Source organism: Equus asinus, chromosome 3 (genome assembly GCF_041296235.1).
Source record: "Equus asinus isolate D_3611 breed Donkey chromosome 3, EquAss-T2T_v2, whole genome shotgun sequence".
Lineage (NCBI taxonomy): Eukaryota > Metazoa > Chordata > Mammalia > Perissodactyla > Equidae > Equus > Equus asinus.
This window is the reverse complement of record NC_091792.1, coordinates 157,123,204-157,139,867: the sequence shown is the minus strand read 5'-3', so window position 1 is coordinate 157,139,867 and position 16,664 is coordinate 157,123,204. Positions and strand designations below refer to the sequence as shown.

Here is a 16,664-nt window from a genome sequence, read left to right as displayed (position 1 = left end):
ATATGGAAAACCAATTGTCCACCATCACTTATGGCTCATCCTTCCACCCCCATCTGTAACACCACTTCTCTCCTGAATCAAAGTTCCAGATAACCACAGGTCTGACCAGGGCCCCCTGTGCTCAACACATTCCTCCCCACGCCACCACCACACTGTCTGAATTACCCGAAACGTCACATGAAGTCTGAGATTCTCCTTCAGGACTGTCTTCCCCATGCTTGTCCCTTTGCCTTTTCTTACAATTTTAGAATCAGCCTCACATTCTATGAGACACCCTGCCAGGACTTTGACTGGAAACGCAGTAAATACATAGATCAATCTGAGGAGAACTGACTGCTTTACAGCACTGAGTCCTCCTATTCATGAACCAGCGCCACTTCTCTATTTATTTGTCTCCTTTTACGTCTGTCAAATAAACTTTGATTTTTGACACACGGATCTTGGTGGTTAGATTTATTCAGGTTACAGATTCTCTTGGGTTTTCTACACAATCGTCATCTGCTAATGACAAGTTTTGCACTTCTAGCATTCCAATCCTCAGGCCTGTTAGTGCTGTTCACTTGTCGTGTTGGCCTGTGAAGCAGGACGGTGAAGAGAAGTGGTGTCAGGGGGGCGTCCTTTGTCTTGTACCAGATTACGCAGGAAACGTTTCCTCACTTCCTCATTAAGACTGATGTTCTCTGTGTGTTTTCTGTAGACATTCTTCATTGGCTAAGAACATTTCCTTCTACTTGAAGTTTGCCAAGATCACAGACATAGCTCCTCACCTATGTCTAGAATTAGTGAGCAAAGATACTCTCTTCCTTATAACGAGTGCTTTTCTTCCAGTAACAGCAGGAGCTTATTTACTGAATCCTTACTAAAGTGTTCTGCATGTATTTTCATTTCTTTCTAACAACCCTATGAGGTAGACACTGCTATTCTTCCCTTCTTACAGATGATGAAACTGAAACTTAGAATAGACAATTAATTTCCACAAACAGCAAGAAGGAGGAAGAGTCGGGATTTGAAAGCAGGCTGAGCTCACTCCAAAGTCAAACTCACTACAGACCATCTGATAACAACTCACAACTACCTAGAAGGATCCTTCTGGCCCCAAAGGGGATGACTTCAGCAGCAACAGCCTGCATCTAACTTTGGCTTTCCAGGAATTATATTCTCCTCTAAAGGAGTCCAATCTGACCACGGATTCCTTAAGAAGTCCTTTAAATCATAAACAGGACAAATTCAGCAGGGGAGAAAGAGAGGTAGGATTAAATGAAATGAGTGTTTTAAATTCACATGAAATAGGGTCCAAATTTTGAGAATGAGCTATTGCTCCAAGGACCTTAACGCCACTGATAAATATTTGAAAATATGCAGATAGATGGCTAAAGAAAACCGAAGAAGTCTCAACCTTACCAAGAAAAGAGCAGGTTAGCATGGATACCATGTAAAGTAAGTTTAAGGGAACCAGTATGTTTAACCTAGGAAAGAAAAGCTTAATGTGCACTATAACTCTGTTCATACACACACATATACATATATACATATTACATATATAGTGGGGGGGTTTGAGGAAAGTCACAGAGAAGGGGGAACAGACTTACCCTATATTTCTCCAGAAGGCCACCCAATGAGTCAAATCAAAGCAATCAAAACATTTTCTAAGAAAAATACTGTCCAACTGTGGCCGACACTGGGATGTGCCACCCAGACCTCCAACTGAAGGCCGAGTCGCCAGCTGCCGGCAGTGCTGCGTCAGCCCTTCAGGGACTGCCTCGGCTCCCGAGAGCTGCCCCGTCCAACATCTTGCCCTTTCCCTGGCGTGCTCCACATCCAACAACTAACTGACGAGAGTATACAGGGCTGGCCACTTGGTCAACCTGGGGCAACTCTGAAGGGCCATTCTAGCTTCACAGCTCCCCATGAGGTTGGCCACGGCTGTGGTTGGGCCTGCAAGGCAGCCCAAACTCTCCCTCCCTTCTGTGGGTGTGGACCCCACGGGGACTTCCTGATCAACATTCTGCGGCTCCTTTCCAGAGAACTCACCTCCCAAAGAACCCAACTTGTGACACATAAAGGAACTGACCACCCCTCAGACTGAAGTGCTAGGGGAGTGTGATTTCAGTTCGTGCACGAGATGATCATTCTCACAGGCCCACATTATTGTTTGCTCTGTAGACAAACTGGATCCACGTCTACGGAAACTCTAGTTCAACATTTAAGAACGTGGACACGCTAATCCAAGTCCTAGGCACTGCAGTCACTTTCGAGTGTAGCTTCTTTTCATTCTCTTACAACTACTATTCATTTTCAATCTACCCCTGTTCAGACCCTAATCCAATGACCGATGTCCTTAGAAGAGGGAAACTTGGACAGAGACACGCAGAGAATGCCACATGAAGACAGAGGCAGAGACTGGACTCATGTGCCCACGAGCCAAGGAATGCCCAAGACTGCTGAGAACCACCAGAAGCTGGGAGAGAGGCAGAGAACAGGTCCTTCCTCACTCTCCAGAAGGAACCGACATTGCCAACACCTGCGGCGTTTCACGCTTTTAGCCTCCAGAACCGTGAAAGAGTAAGTTTCTGTTGTTCTAAGCCTCCCAGTTTATGGTGCTTTAATACGGCAGCCCTAGGAACCAACACAGCACTTCCCACCCGACCTCTCAGTGACACTGCACTTACTCTCCTGCAGCTTTTGTCTTAGTCAGAAGCATACAGGATGTGACAGTGAGGAGAACTGAGCTGGCGTCAGCATCAGAAGCATGCCATCTTTCTGCTAAGAGAGATCATCCAGTGCTGTTCGGACATTTCTCCAAGTAGCAGAACGCAATACTAGACCTAAAACAGGTGAAAGTGGCGCAGGTGAGGAGGAGGGAAACTGCCCAGACACCCAGCTCCCCACCCACTGCCTCATGCCTTAAGAATCTAGGCTCTCTAGAATTTTCAGTCATTCATTCCTTCAATAAATATTTGAGCAGCTACTCTGCACCAGACGCTGCTTTCACAGCATAAAAAACATGGAGTTGAGCCAAACCTCCTCATTTTACAGATTAAGAACTTGAACATGTATGCAGGGTCCCACGGTGAGTCCACTGTGGGTCTAGCTCTAAAACTTTTCATCAAACCACTCACCCCTCATCTGACTTGTACCCTTGCCATCATACAATTTTGAAGGACCAGAGCAAAGCCTTTTTATTCTGATTTTGGCATATCCTTCTTAATCAAAGTTTTTGGTTTGGCCATTACTATTCACTGTCCCCACAGGCCTGGAGGCATTTTGAGAAGCTGACAGACCTGAACCTGGAGCCAGAGAGAAAGCAAGCTCAGCTCTCACCCTACTTTAGCCAATGGCAGACTGCAGAGTGCTACCTGATCCTTTTCAAGGTAATCTTTTGCCGGCCTTGGCAAGGCCCGACTGAAGTTCCACGCAGAGGAGTTTCAGTTTCGATGACAGTTTCTATTGCACGGCTAGGGAAAACACTGTTATAAACATTGTTCTTAAATGTGCAAGTGTGGGAGAATGAAATGCAGGAGAAAAAAGTATAATGTCTAAGGGAAAAAATATCTGCCTGACACTGTAGTGATACAGCTACCAACACAGTAAAAGGACGCCCACGAGTGGCACCAGGAAGGCCCTTAGATGATCAGGGCAGAAGCGGGCTAGGGGCTGCCAAATCATGCTGACTAGAGTAACCAAACGAACAATAGGTAAACCAGAAGACCAACTTACAAGTTTGGATAGAGACACTCACAAAGTCCTCCCGTGAGGGGGCCTAACTGAACACTGAAAGGTACCCTAGGGGGCTTAGAATCAGAAGGAAGATGGGATCTTCTTACGGTAGCTTCATCAAGTGAAGGGGGCAAGATGAAAGCACCCCCGACACCAAGACTGTGAGGATCAGGAGAGTCTGCCTGCTTTAACGGTGTCAAATCTCCTCCATGCGGGCCTTCTTCCTGCTGCCGTGGTTGATTCCCCAGAGGCTACATCTCAGCTCCCGCTGAACAGGCTTGCATTCTCATCCTGACGAGACTCACTTTAAAAAAAGCAGAACAGGGCAAGATCGCGAGCCTAGAGACCATCTCCCAGACTCGCTCACTTCTAAAGAGCCGAGCCCACCTATTACGTACATAGTGGGCAGGCACAGGTGCTCTCTGAACTTCCCTTTCACCCGAGTTCTAGAGAAACTTTAGTGGCACTCTCTGGCCCGCAGGCCACGACTATTATGACTGTTCCCCCTGGCGCCCCGCCTTCTCTGGCTCCCCTGCTGGCTCCTCCTCCTTCCCTAGCTCTGTAGGCTCAGTCCTGGGACAACTTCTCTAGTCATAGTCACTTCCTCCATCAGCGCCGTCTAATAGCAAAATGTGAGTCACATGTATGTAATTTAAAATTTTCTAGTTAGGGATATTAAAAAGAAAAACAGGTGAAATTAATTTTAATATTTAACTCAATAGATCCAAAATAGTATCACTCCAAATATAATCAAGGTGAAAGATTGTTGAGATTTTTATGATATTTTTCCCATACTAAGTCTTTGAAATTTGGTATGTATTTGACACAGCACATCTCAAGTCAAACTAGTCACTTTTCAAGTGTTCTAAAGCCACATGTGGCTCATGGCTACCTTACTGAACAGCATGGTCCTACCTGATCTCCAGTCCCATGATTTTAAATACCATCTATGCAGTGATTACTCCAAACTTTATCTCGACACTGCTTCTCTCTCATGAACCCCAGAATTCTAGAGCCATCAAGCTACTAGTCAGTTAGGTATCTAATTGGCATCTCAACTCATAACACATTTAAAGAAAAAAAAAGCAAAACACCAAACTCTGAATTCTCAGGTCCTTTCCATGACCTTCCCAACGTCAGTCAAGGGCAACTCCATGCTTCCACTGCTCAAGCCAAAAGCTTTGGCCTCATCCTGACTCTTCCTCTTCCTCTCATATCCCATATCCAATCCATGAGCAAACCCCCTTAGTCCTACCTTCATAACGCATCCAGAATCAGAGTCTTTCACTTGTTCTGCCCTCTCCCTGAACAATGCTCTGCTCCTCAGATATCCCCACATCTTTCTCCCTTATTTCCTTCAGGTCTCAGCTCAAGTGTCATCAGAGAGCCCCTCCCTATCCACCCTATACAACATCACATCCCCATCTCCTGCTTTATTTTTCTTCTCAGCATGAATTTTCACTTGATGTACGTATCCATTTGCTTACTCTTACTGTCAGTCTTTCCCTGACTCCCACCAGAACAAAAATGGCTGCATGTGGCAGCCATGGGGGTGCACCACTCAGAAAGGCCTGAAAGAGAACCTGCTGTGGGGATCTGAGCTGACCGACAGCCTCTAGCTGCTGCACATTCAGAGTCACCAGAGCAAGGACATCAGGCCATGAGTCACCTCAGACTGCCCCCAACAATGCTGACCAGGCAGGGGTTCTAGACCCAGGCCTCCCTGCCTGATGCAGACCCCACATCAGCCTGGCCAAGACTTTCTCAAAACTGCCCAGGCCTGAGGCTGCTCCCACCCAGTCCCTCCCTCCTGCCCTCTCTCCTTGCACAGTCACATCTGTGCAGAGGTCACACGCCTCTTCCTATGCACTCCCGTTCCCTCCCTCTTTCCCTTCCCAGGCAATTCCCCCAATAAATCTCCTGCATATCTAATCATCTGGGCATCTGCTCCTAGTACCTTGTAGGCAGTCAACAAGTATTGTCTGGACAAATAAACCTCTAGGAAGAGCAGGGCAGTGGAAAGAACATGAAGTCGCAAGGACGGAAGTTTGAGTTTCTGTTCTGCCATATATTATCTGCAAGCTTAGGGAAGTTTCTTGAGATCTCTGAGCCAGAGCCTCATCATTTGTAAAATGAAGATAATCCCACCTCTTTCAGAGGCTGTTAGGAGGATTAAATGAAATAGTTTACTAAGGTCCCTAACCTGAAGCCGACTCATAGGAAGCGTCTTAACGGTGTGAGCTCCTTCTGTTTCTCACCCATTTTCCGTAGCTACGTCTAAGAATCCTTTACCTTTCCCCTTCACCAAGAATTCGGGCCACTTTTTAACTAAATAAAGCCCCAAATGACCCTATATACCCACTAGTGAATCCTTTGTTCAACTGAGCCTAACTGATGAATACATTTTACCTTCATTCCTGACTTGCCTATGATGGGCTTAGGGTTTATTTTACTAGATTTTAGAAAGTGAAATCTCATCAGAGATAGGTATCTTAACACTGAAATTTAAGCTATTCCTGAATGCTTCAAGTACTTTTTTAAAAAAAACAAACTAATATAAAATCTAAAAATGCAGTTCAATACCAACTTCTTACAGTTAAGTTTTTTAGAGCGCCTTTTGAAAAAAATCTTAAAGTTTGCAGTATTCTAGATCATTACGGAGCTTTTCAAGAAAATATACACTGAATGTGCATGGATTTCAGTTAGCAGTTTTTAAGAGAGACAAGCATGACGTGTGTCCTTATATATGCATTCTGAAAAGTCTCCAAGTGGATAAACTGAACTGTTGGTGGCCATCACTCACAGCGAGCAGGATTAGAAGGCATGATGATGAGGGATTCTCACTTTTATATGCTTCTTTTAAAAAAGTCTTTACAGGACTGGCTACATAATTTGTGGGGTCCAGTGCGAAGCGAAAAATGCAAGCCCTGTCTTCAAAATTATTAAGAATATCAAGATTGTGAGAGCAGAGCATTAAACCAAGTAAGGGCTCTGCATGACTGTACAGGTTACTGGCTCTTGAAGCTGACCCTGAGCCTTTATAACTTTCATTAACCTAACATTTAATGTGCAATACAAAGAATTTATCTTTCTTAATAGCACAAAATTATATCATAGGACTACTTCAGAGAAGAAAATATCCATCCTAATGTCTAAAACTGATGTAGCCAGCAAGAAAAATTTTACCATGACCAATGATATGAGAGAAGTTAGAAACTTGGTCGGGTTTTTTTCAGGTCGCTTAAAGGAGGTTACACATGGAAGTTCACCAGGACACAGGCGTTGAGAATGATCACTGCAGCACCGTTACAACAGCACAATGTGGAGCGCAGCCCATCACTTCAACTAGCTCCAGAGACAGACTCTGGCACATTCATACAACAGAATGCATGAAAGAAACAGGGAAGAAGATCTGTATGTGCTGATAGGAAGAGCACTCCAAGACACAAAGTTTAGTGTTTGTTTAAACAGGACGCTCTCTACCATGACTCTATTTTCTAGAAGTATAGGCATAACTTTTTCTATGACATCCAAAAACTTATCAGTGGTTTTTAAAGATGAGTACAGGAGGGAAGGGGAATGAAAGAGATTAACTGTTCATCTTATAATCTACTGCTTTTTAACATTTTTTAACATGTCCTTTTAAGAAAATGAACAGGCTTTATAACAATTACTTATATTCAAAACATTCAAAATATTTTGATAAATCATAACAAAATATACTTTAACAGTTTTAGAGTACGATTTAAAATTTATAAAAATAAAGAAACTGCTTCAGTGGCACTAACAAAAGATTATTAACAAAAATACAATCAGTATTCACTTACCTATGGAGGTAACCAAAAAAGGCAGTGGCAAATAACCACCATCACCAAAAAAGGATCAAAAATGTGTCTATTCAATTTTAACTTTCTCTCCATTAAAATCCTCAGAGAAGATGCTAACAAAGACCAGATGTTAATTAGACACCTCAGAAAAGGCTAATAACTCAAGGAAAAAAGGGGCGCTTGAATCAATCCCCAAACTGGGCAATTTTCAAGTAGTCATGTACTGGCTATTAACTTTCTAAAGTACTTTGGAAAATGTAATTGAGCAAGAAACAAACTCCCGCCTGAAAGGGAAAATAAATCCCTCCCCACTTTTTACCTCCCCCCATTATTGAGGTAATAACCATATTATCAAAAAAGAAATTTGAAAATGCGTCGGGGCACATTTCTTCACACTTACTTATCTCCATGGATTTTCTTCACCATAGGTGACTGGCTCATTTCATTTCAATATGTACTGAGTGACCACCCCCCATGAGGCACACAGTGCCTAGGCTCGCTTCCCATCACAAGAGAACTGCACACACACACACACACACACACACAGTGCCTGTGTTAACAGACCTTGCATTCCTTCATGACTATCCAGAAACACACAAAGCAATATATTCTCAAGCATTTTTGCAATTATTAACCTCTAATTATTACCTTTATTTCTAATACAAAAACAAGTTCATCCACTGCGATAGCCCTATCATCTTCAATTCTTTGGGCAGGTTTTAAGAAAGATTTATTAGGAATATACAGAATTCCAATGATTAAAAAAAAGCTCATAATCATAAATATAGTCAGTGTAAGTTGACACAGCATAATACAGTCAACGTAAGTTAAACACACATTCTTATGGCGCTTCAAGCGGAATTCCATACTATGTTAGAACCAACAGATACAATTTTTTCAAGTTTCTGGATACAACTTGTTAGTCAGTAATGCACATAAACTCAAAAATAGTAACTAAATGTATAATTAAAAGTTTCAAAATTACAGCTGGTTTTCCTCACTTAGTTTCTCCCTATCCAGCCAGGGGTAAGACCGCGGACCAGACAAAGGAAGAGCCAGAGGGCTGCAGAGAAAGACTGGTGACAGTGAAAAGCTTTGGAGATGATGTTAAAAACAGAATTTCAACAGTCATTCCAAATACTAAATAGGGAGATTCTATCACTTAATGAATAATTACAAGATATAAGATTAAAATGAAAACATTTGCTTTACTGAAAAACAATATAAAATTTGATAATTTCCATTTTCCACTGACTTTCCTAAGCCACGTGCAAAAAACCTGGCTTATCTACAGATAGATTCGCCTGTCTTCAGAATAATTTAGGACTATCATCATTAATATGCTTGTGCAAAAGCCCTCTTTAACTAAATACTCACCTTTCTGCTTATTCCCAGAACTAACGAAAGAATGGGAGAGAGCAGATGATTTTTTCTCTTTATACACATGAACCAGAAATAAATCTGTGAACACTGTTACAGTAAGCCAGCACTTAGAATCAATCAACTTACCCACCACCAGTGTTCTCTACACCTGCTCCAACTAGCTAAAAGCTGCCACTTACTGTGCACTTGCTACTGGGACTGTTGGGAGCGTGTCATGTGGATTCACGAAGCTCTCATATAAAGCCATTCCAACTCTATCCTCCTCTGCTGAAATCACAGATTGCAGAGTGACTGAGTACTTCAGTCAAACACTAATGACTAAGTACTACGCAAAAGACAACACTGCACACTATAGGGAACGAGCAGTGGACAAGGCTTTCCTCTCTTCTCTCAAGGAAATTTCTAATTCAGGAAAGGCTTCCACGTAAAGAATAAAGTAAAAAGTCAAAAGGGAAAAGTAGCTGGGTTGGAGGTATTAGTCAAGCACTGTGCAGAAGAATCATGAGTCAACTATGAAAAAGAGGGTGAGCTTCCTTCATAGAAGTGAAGCATTTAAGCCAAGCCTTCAGTATTAAGGATTCTGATAGAAGAAAAAGGCAGACAGAGCATTCCAGATCAAAGGAATTGGACAAACGACCATGAAAGTGGCCAGAGGTCTAGTACTGAAACACAAAGCGACGGGAGAGATGCAGTCAAGATGAAGCTAAAAGTCAGAAGGAGCCCCGACAGCACAGGTCTCAAGGATTTCCTCACCCTTCGACACTAGGTCTCAATCAGGGCCAGCTGGTGGTGACTTCCAGGTGAAAATCTTTGTGGGGGTAAGCCTGCGGACAGAACTAGGGCATCCCCTCAGGTGTGACGGCATGGGGGGAAATGTTTGAGAACCTCTGGTGTACACTTGGTGGGGGGGACGACATGACATGATTTGATTTACATACTGAATAACTCTGGTAATGGAACACAAGAGGACTAGAAAGACCAGAGAGAGAGAGGCCAGTCAGGAGGCCTACAGTAACAATGTACATAAGGACTACAAAAGCCTCGGGGAGGGCAGGGGCAGAGGAAGGGCTAAGGAAAAGACGATGAATACGTGGAGGCAGACCTAATAAAAATCCAGTTCAGAAAGCAAACACTCAAAAAGTTTCCAGCCTGAGTAACGAGGACGGACACACTGTGGGATGAGACACCTTATTGCCTTCTATAATGAACAAGGAGAGGCAGTGCACAAAGTACAGCCACTTTACGTGACACTGCAAAGCAAAAGTAATGTGAACAAGACTCTTCTCATTTCACAGAATAAGAAACTAAAGTCCACGAGAGATTTAACTGACGCACCCAGGGTGACCCAGGAAGTGAGATGAGCCAAAACACAAACCTGCGTCCTTGAAACCCAGGTCTACCCTTCTCTAAATAAGCCCCCTCAAAAGCAAATGACTGTTTGTGAGTATAATAAATCTCAAAAAAAACCCACCAAAAATGTTTTAAACTAAAAGCATGTAATCTGCTGGGAGTGCAATTATATTTCCAAGGTAAGGAATATTTTAAAACTTGTGCTCTGGTTCCCCCTACCAAAGAGATCGGGTGCAGTGACTTCACTGCCAGCAGTGTGGGCTCAGGGACCCTGAATGTTTAGACACAGATGGGACAGGTGGTTGTTTCCACCTGGTATAAAGATACCACTTGGTATTTTGTGAGAGATCAAACAGAAATGAAAAGAAATATTCTAAGTATTAACTATCTTCAACATAATAAAACTGCATTTCCATTGTTGTGGTTGGTACCCTGATGTTTGTTATTAAAATACTTTAGAATATACTCCATAAGGTGGATTACAGATTTTTACTTTATTTAGCAAATGTTTGAGCACCTTCAACATTTAAACCCCTGAGCAAGGTGTTGGGGGTAAAATAATGACATGGTCAGCACAGCCAGAGTTTAACATACACAATGTGCGACAGGGACAATAACGAAAGTAAAAATAGAGGATTATGACTGCAGAAACGAATAATTCATCTTGACAGGATTTCCAAAGGGCTCCAGAGAGGACATAAAATCAGTGTGGACTTTCAAAAACTAGAAGGAGTGGGAGTGAGATAGGGCATTCAATCAGAGAAAAGGATGTAAGGACAGAAGGGATGAAGCAGCTGGGCATGTTCAGACAACCAAGAGTAGTCTCATTTGGTGGGACCGTGTGGAAAGGGGACAAAGAGGACAGGTAAAGTTCAGCGATGACTGGGACAAGACTGTGAGGGGCTTTGAATGTGATACTAGTGGGTCTGAATTCTAGTCTCCAAACAACAGGCAGTCTTAGAAGCTTTCTGAGCCAGAGACTGGCAAGATCTGATCTGCGTTTAGGAAAGATGACTCTGCTAGGCAGGCAAAGTGTGGATAGGAAGGGGTGGGGAGGAGCCTGAAGACAAAGCTTTAAGCCAAGAAAGGCATCTGAGGCTTTGACACACCAGCACTAATCCAGTATTTTAAAAGAGGCTGAATGTTGACCGAATTGCTTCACATCTCCCCTCAAGCGATCACCCTCACCATCCTGTGAGACAGGTATCATGATGCTTCCCACTTTACAGATGAGAAAACTGGCTCAGAGGCCTTTAACTGCTCCAGGTCAAATGCTGCTAAAACAGGGAGAAAACCCAGGCTCAATACTTTTCCACACAGTGCAAAATAAAAAAACCAATCCTATTAATTTTGAAAAGTGCTACTATAAAATAAGGCATAGAGTGATCTATCATTAGAGAAGTGCTAAAAATCCATTTAATTTTCTTAAATGTTTGCAACTTATGTAATAAATAAGCTAATCACCCTTTAAAATAGCTACAAATTTGCCTTATGTTAATACCATGTTAAAGACCTGTAATTTTCTTTGAAAACAAACAAAACCTGTACCTCTAATTCCATTTCCTATGGAATTAAATATTTAAGACTAATATTCTCCCCTCTCTTCAATGTTTCAGCGGCCAAATTGGCATTTCACTGACGAAAGAGGCTAAAGTAAAAACCATTATATATGTGCCCAAACTGAGGTGGTAAGCTACTTTGTGAATTATTAAAGACTCACTATTTAGCAAGTACAGCAACTGAATCTAGAATATAATAAGTAGTATTAATTGAAAGAACCTTACCTACAGGTATGCAAAGGCACAATTCCGGAAACAGTTTTTGTCACAAAGAAAGGGCACAAAGATCCTGAGACCGTTTACGAATGGGTCAATCCAACCTAACCGACGGGAGATCTGACCTTCAGGAGGCAGAGTGCTAGATCTTTCCCCTTTACATTCCAAGCCTAGGAAACAGTCAAGGTGTTCCAGCACGGGTCTTATATTGCACAGGAGAAATCTAGCTTGGGGATTTGATTGTATAGCATCCACAGCATCACCATTACCAAAACTGCTTGCCCTCACCCTCTCACCAACCTTCTACCACCGTTTTTTTTAAAACAAGCAAAGACCCAGAGATGTATAAAACCCATTCTTCGGAACTTGCACGCAGTATCCAACCTAGATATCCAAGTATCCAGCCCAGGTAATTATCAGCAGGAACCACGTTTACTTAAATCATTCCAACGAACCGCATGCCCCCTCCCCGCTTAACCTCCTGGACTTTTACTACGTTAAGTGTCCACAGCTTGTCTATAGACGACAAAAACTGAAAGGGGGTGAAAGAGCAATCAAAACTGGGCTCTGCCACGATCGGGGGCTCCGCTCCAGGAGCTCGGCAGGCCCTGTCACCTGCGCACCGCCCGCGGCATGCTAAACCCCGGGGCAGCACGCAGCATGTCCCACGCGACAGCCCCGCGTCTCGGGCGGGGAAGGGTGCATGGCTCCAGAAGGCCGCCGGGCACGCGAAAGCTCGGGGCCCAGGCCGAGCGACCCAGGCGCTCCCGCGCCGCGGCCGCGGGTGACTTTGCGGGCCCGTCCCTCCCGCGGCGGCCGTAACCTTCGCCAAACCTTGCGCCCGCCCGCCCCGCCCCGCGCGCGCCGCGCCACTGGCCCGCGCGCCCGTCCGTCAACGCCGGCCCCGCCCGCAGGCCCCTCCCCCGCCGGCGGCTTCCCCGCCCGGGCCCCTAAAGGACAATGCTGGAGGGGAGGGGGCGGAGGCGCCGAGCCGGGCGAGGGCAGCGCAGGGAGCGCCCACCCGCCGGCCGGCCGGCCCCGGGAGCCCCGCGCCGCCGCCCCGGGCTCGCGCCCCGGCCCCACGCCCGCTCCCCGCCTCGCCTCCCCCAGAGAGCCGCTCCCAGCGCGGCGACACCAGCCCATTGTGCGGACTCATCGTCCGCCACGGCCGGGCGCCGGCACGGCGGGGATGCCCCGGACGCGGCTCCCCCGGCCCGCAGCCCACCGCACGCCCGGGCCCTGCGTGGGGTCCCGGCGGGGCTCGCGGCCGGCGGGGCGGCCTGGCTTCTCTGAGGCCGGTCCCGGAGCCCCGGAGCCCCGCGACGGCGGCGGCGGCCCACCCGGCCCGCGCCAGCCCGGCCCGGAGCCGCCGCCCTGCCCGCCCCGGCCCGCCCGCGGTACCTGCCGAGCGGCCGGACGGCGCGGCGGCCGGGGGCGCCTCCTCTCGCCGCGAGGGCTCCGAGCGGCAGCCGAGCGCCGGCGGCCCTGGCCTGCGCCTTACGTAAAGCGGCGGCGGCTCCGGCGCCACTCGGCGGAGGGCGGGAGGCGGCGCGCCGCGGCCGCCCCGCTCCGTTACCCGGCAACTGGCCTCAGCGCCCCGCCAACCGGGCGCGCTCCATATCCTTCCGCCCAGGCGCCGGGATTACATCAGCGCCAGCCGCCCCGCCCCGGCCCCGCCCCGCCCCGCCGGCCGGCTGCGAGTGGGCGGGCCGAGGGCGCGCGGGGCGCTCCGGGTCGAGCCCTGCGGCCTGACCTGGGTGTGGGCGCTGCTGGGAGGCTGAGGGCGGGAGCCCACCCAGGGTGCGGGGCCTCGGAGAGGAGACGCCCCCTGCGGAGGGGCGCGTGGGGCTGCTCTTTGCAGAAGCGCCTGCACTCCGCCGCCGCCCCTCCCCACCCCCGGCCGTCCCCAGCCCGCGCCGGGGGAGGGGGCTCGACTTGCACCGCCCACCCGCGGCGCGGTGCGGCCCCCGCCCTCCTAGGCGCGCGCTCCACCTGTCTGCGCCCCCTCCTTGCCGCGTCCTGGGATGGCTGGAGTGGGCGGTTTAAAATGAAGGCTTTAATTTTTTTTTTTTTTTTTTTTTTTAGGGAAACGCAGAAGACAAGCTAACGAAATGTGACATGGCTCTTTTTATTAAGTAGGCAAAAATAAATTCTGGAAGATTCGGAAGTGGGAACCAAAAATGTGCACTAACCTTTTAATCAAAGTCTTTTCACACCCACCCACCTTCCTTAAATGTGATTCCTAGGCCTGTCCTAAAAAAGCAAATAATTAAGTATGATAGGCACCAGAGAGAAAGGAGCTGGGGAGATTACCTAATTAGAAAGAGGAAAGCGGTCCGGAGTGGGAATGACCTGCCCGGGGTCACTGTTCATTGATTGATTTATCCAGCACCCACTAGGTGCCGAGCATTGAGCTTTCCTGCTCAGAACTTGCGAGACAAAATTCCTGCACCAGCACACAGGCTCGTGGGAGAAGCAGACTGTTGACCGGGAGGGGGCAAACTAGACGCTGCGGGCTGGGGGGCAGGAGGGACGGACCACAAAGAACTACCATTTACATACTACCTACAAACTGGTTTTTTACAAGCATTTTTTTGTTCTTAGTCCTGAGCCAAGGCGTAATCATCCCCATTTCACAGGTGAGGAAGCTGGGGCTCAGAGAAATAACCAGTTTCACCGAAGCCTTGCTACTAGTGAGTGGGCGAGGTCTTCAGACTCCCCTAAACCACGCTGCCTCTTGCAGGAGACAGGATTTGAACCCAGGCTCCTGGCTCTGAGGTCTGGGGTCTTTTCCTTTATGCGGCTCTCTCATCAGCTTGCTTACAATTTGATTTTCTGAGCGTTCAACTCAGTTGAATGTATCTGGTCATGAATCACAGTGTGTTCCTTCAGTGAGTGTCTCCTGAGCATCTGTTCTGGGCCTGGCTCCATGTCAGGCAGGGGTGGTCCTGCCCTCTTGGAGATCTAAGTCTGGAAAGGGTGTGGTCCCAGATCACTCTGGGAGCAAGGAAAGGGCAAGTAATGGAGCTTCCGAGTGTAGTTCCCAAGTGCCCCCAGACCTGAGATTTCACAGACCAGTAAAATTTCCCCCCAACTGTAGGGATTTGCCAAGAGTGATCACTTTTAAATTTTTGCCACATTGATAACATTGCTGTCATCTACACTCATCATTTTGTGAAAGGACTTATTGACAGCAAAAATTACAAATAGTAACAATATATCTCAGATATTCTCAGAAGAAAGGAAACGGTTGGTGACTTTGTAGCTACACACATATACACACATACACACACCCATACACACAGGTACACACGCATGCACATGTATAATACACACATACACACACACAGATACATACACACACACAGTTTACTGACATTTTTCTCGTTTTGCCACAGACCCGTTTATAAACCATGAACTAGTGGAACCAGAAGGCTTCATGGAGGAAGAGGTACCTAGACTGTGTAGGAATTAACTAGGATTAGTAGGATTTGGAGGTGGTGGGGGAAGATTATAGATTAGAGGATGAAAGTATCTTGGCTACTTTGTTTCCTTGACAAAATAGCCCCTGTCCTTCAGATTATTTTGATAAATGTCCTAGAAGGCTTGGCTGACTCCAGCCTCAGGACCTCTGCGCCTCCAGATTCCTCTTCACGGAACCCCCTCTCCCCAGATCTTTGTAGAGCTGGCTCCTTCTTGTTCAAGGCTCAGCTACAGTGTCACCTGCTCAGAGACACCTTCTCTGATCTCCAGTTTAGAAGCACTTCCGGGTCATGATGCTACCATCCTGCTTGTTTTCTTATTCACAGCTCTTATCAGTATCTGAAATTATCTTGGTTGTATGTTTACTCATTAAGCTCTGCCTCTCCTCCCCGCCCCCCCAAGACCTGCATTCCAGGAGAGCAGTCATCTTGTCCCTGGTGTTCACCAGCCCACACAGAGCCTGCCTGTTGGTAGGTGAATGACTGAATGGTCGTCTGTAATGCAGTCTGAGTGGACACAGTGAGAGAAAACAGCCCTGCATTCGTGCGAGCAATAGAACAGGGTTCTCAAGCGTGAACCTTGTTTGCACTCTGCAGCGTGCCACGCTGCCCTCGACCTTCCTCAAAGCTCCTGGGTGGTGACCAGCCAAATTAAACTTGGGGTAACAGTAACTTCCTCCCTCTTGTGGGCTAAGATCCCCAGGGAACGCAAGGAGGCCAGAGGACTCTGGCATTAAAGCACAACTGGTGTGGGAGCGGAGGAGTCCCACTGCAGCATTTTCTAAAGTGAAACCATCCTGATCATTTATTTCGTCTCTCTGTCTCAGGACCACCTGCCGTGGTTCTTTAACCCCTGCTGGCAGGCGAGGCAATGAGAGGCGGAATGGAGCACCTCCCAGTGCCCTCTGACTTGGATGTTCTGGATGCCAGTGAGGATTCCGGCGAATGCCGCCGGGGCAGTGGTTTTGTAACCACGTGCATGCGTGGTGAACAGCGGGGTGAGGCTCTGTGACGCGCTGCAGCACACACCGACAGACGGAAAGCAGGGCCCAGGCCTCCTTGGCTCTGTGCCCTTGGGCACGTAATCTCCCTCTCTGGGCCTCAGTTTCCCCATCTGCACACAGCAAGGG

General features: G+C 47.0%; 1 protein-coding gene across 5 annotated transcripts in view; it reads right to left on the bottom strand.

Annotated features, from left to right (window-relative positions):
* KIAA0232 (KIAA0232 ortholog) overlaps window positions 1-13,701 on the bottom strand; it is an 81,204-nt gene extending 67,503 nt beyond the window's left edge. For 4 of the 5 annotated variants that reach the window (XR_011502373.1, XM_070506272.1, XM_070506274.1 and 1 more), the window contains exon 1: window positions 13,454-13,701. The gene's annotated coding sequence lies outside the window, so the exon portion shown is untranslated. Of the gene's footprint in view, window positions 1-12,061; window positions 12,862-13,453 lie in introns of those variants that run through there. The other variant, XM_070506273.1, reaches the window with a different exon arrangement.
* Window positions 13,702-16,664: the final 2,963 nt, after the last annotated feature.